This window comes from Cyprinodon variegatus, unplaced genomic scaffold (assembly GCF_000732505.1).
Source record: "Cyprinodon variegatus isolate N-32 unplaced genomic scaffold, C_variegatus-1.0 Scaffold79, whole genome shotgun sequence".
Lineage (NCBI taxonomy): Eukaryota > Metazoa > Chordata > Actinopteri > Cyprinodontiformes > Cyprinodontidae > Cyprinodon > Cyprinodon variegatus.
In genome coordinates, this window is record NW_015150532.1 from 1,708,716 (window position 1) to 1,711,335 (window position 2,620).

Consider the following 2,620-nt stretch of genomic DNA (forward strand, 5'->3'; position numbering starts at 1 on the left):
GGTGGCAATTAATTGTATGCTTATTTATTTATTGAGCATTTATTTATTTATGTATTTATTTTTAAATATGGCAGAGTTGGTCCTCCATAAGTATCGTGGCAACCCTAGTCAGACGATACTCTTTTGCAAAGTAGGCAAGGCAATTTGATTTGTATTGCATAATTCAGTAAATGGAAAATTCAAAGTTCTTTACATGAATTAGATAAAAAAAATAGAAGAAAAATAGAAGCAGAAAAAAAGCAATACATTTGTAAAACAATTGGATCACAAAAAAAGCAGAATAAAAGCAAGTTTTTAAAAAAAAAGTGGAGATGTTTCCTCCTAATCCTTGTCACAATATTTAACAAGAAGGAAACAAATCAGCATAAATACCTTGCATTCACTCTAAAGCAGGAGGGGGTGAAGCTGTGAGGACCAGGGCTACAGAGAGGAGGTGGAGCAGCTGGTGGGCTGGTGCAGCGACAAAAGCCTGATCCTGAACATGTAGAAGACGAAATTCCTGGGGGTGCACATCACAGACACCCTCACCTGGACTGTAAACACCGCCTCACTGGTCAAAAGGGCACAAAAGCGTATGTACTTCCTGCAGAGGATGAGGAGAGCCCATCTGCCCCCACCCATCCTCACCACCTTCTACAGAAGCACCACAGAGAGCCTTCTGACCAGCTGTCTCTTTGTGTGGTGTGGAGGCTGCAGTGCCTCAGACTGGAATGCTTGTCCCGAGCCCGTAACATTATAAATGACCCCTCAAACCCCACCATGGACTATTCTCCCTGCTGCCCATTCAATGCAGATTCTGCAACAGCTTCTTCCCCACTGCTATCAGACACCTGAACTGCTGAAAAAACTCTAAATCATGTCACAGACTCTGCATCAAACTCAGAACACTCAACCATAAAATACTGCATATCTGCACCATGTATATTTAATGCTCTGAACTTCCATAGAAATGTGTTTTTCTTCCCACACTGTTCACATTTGATCACTGCTGCACTTTATGGAATGGAAATGTTCATTTACTGTCTGAAAAGCTGTATTAAACCAATTTTGTTGACAATAAAATTATGATAAAAGTTGTCTAGGTCTAAGGAGCCAGGATCTGCAGGACGTGTCAGCCTTGCAGATGCTGAGTTGACCTTAAAATCTTCTGTTTAATTATTTAAGAATCAAATGTGAGACCTTCTATCTGACCTTCTCAGTAATGAGAAAAAAAAGATAAACCTATAAAGAAAAGATGAGCTCGAATCAATGCTGCAAAATATGGTTCTAAAAGCTACAGTGGTGCAGTTGGTTTCTTGGCATCTGGAGTTAAAACGTGTGCCGTTGTTGTGGCCCAGCTTTGATGACACACACAAAAAAAGAAAGTCCACAGATGCACCATGGACTAAGTAATTTATGCAGGATAAAGAAAAAATGTTCCAGGTAAACTTCTTCAGTTTTCTCTGTTTATTTCTGCTCAGGCAAGCAAACAGAAAAGGAAAAACATTTTCTCCACGCTTCTCTTGCGCTGGTAAAAAAAAACATACGCCCACCCAGATGCATACTGGTCCTACCATTGACAGCCAATTTATAAAAAATATTCGCCTCGTCTGTTCCTGTTGGCTGTGACACCACCCTGGAGAGAAATATCAGCTGTGCTGCTGCAATCAACGCCTTTGTTTATAGATGTTGGCGATCGGCCTGTTTTTCCAGTGTAGTCCTGTTTCTCTGACTGTGACTGGCTGGATTTGCTCTCTCCTTCCTCTGACATGGGAGTTGGCTCAGAGCTCGTCCGCCTGGCTGTGTGTTTCCTGGATGGGGCTGCCTTTTACAGCTGCTTTTTCTATGTCTGCATCTGTCTCCTTGAACCCCAGTCGGCCTCAGCAGATGGCCGCTCACACTGAGCCTGGTTCTGCTGGAGGTTCCTTCCTCACTGAAAAAAAGAATGCATTTACTTAATCATATTTAGTTACTTTAACACAATTGTTTTATGTCCCACCCTGCTAACATGAAACAATCGTGTTAAAGTGACTAAATATGATAAAGCAAATGCAAAAAAAGCGGTTGCATTCTTTTTTTCAGTGCTGTTAAAAGGGAGTTTTTCCTCTCTACTGTCGCTACAAGCATGCTCAGCGTGAGGGATTGCATCTGAGTCAACGAGTTGATGCAATCAACTGGTTTTCCTTAGATAGAAAACTGAATCAATTTGACTGGATGATCTTGAATTGTAAAGTGCCTTGAGATGACTTGTGTTGTGAATTAAACTGAATTGAATTCATCCAAATTAATCATAACTAACCAAAAACAAAGGAACGTGACTAAATAACCAGAAAACATAATCTCATAACAGATATCAAACAATAAAGTAGTATAGACTTAGCTAGATTATCCACAAAAATAAGAAACTACTAATTGGCTCCTACAGCCATAAAACATGTTTTTATTCATGATTTGTTTTAAACCGTGACAGCATGTTTATATAAATATATATAACATATTTAGTGCATCCTATAGCGATAAACGGAGGTTTCCAGGCCAGGAGCCAGAGAGTTGTGGCTTTCAGACAGACAGATCCATTCTCCTCTGGGTGGAAACCTAATGGAAGCAGGCAGCAGTGGAAGTGGGAGAGAGAGTGCGCAAA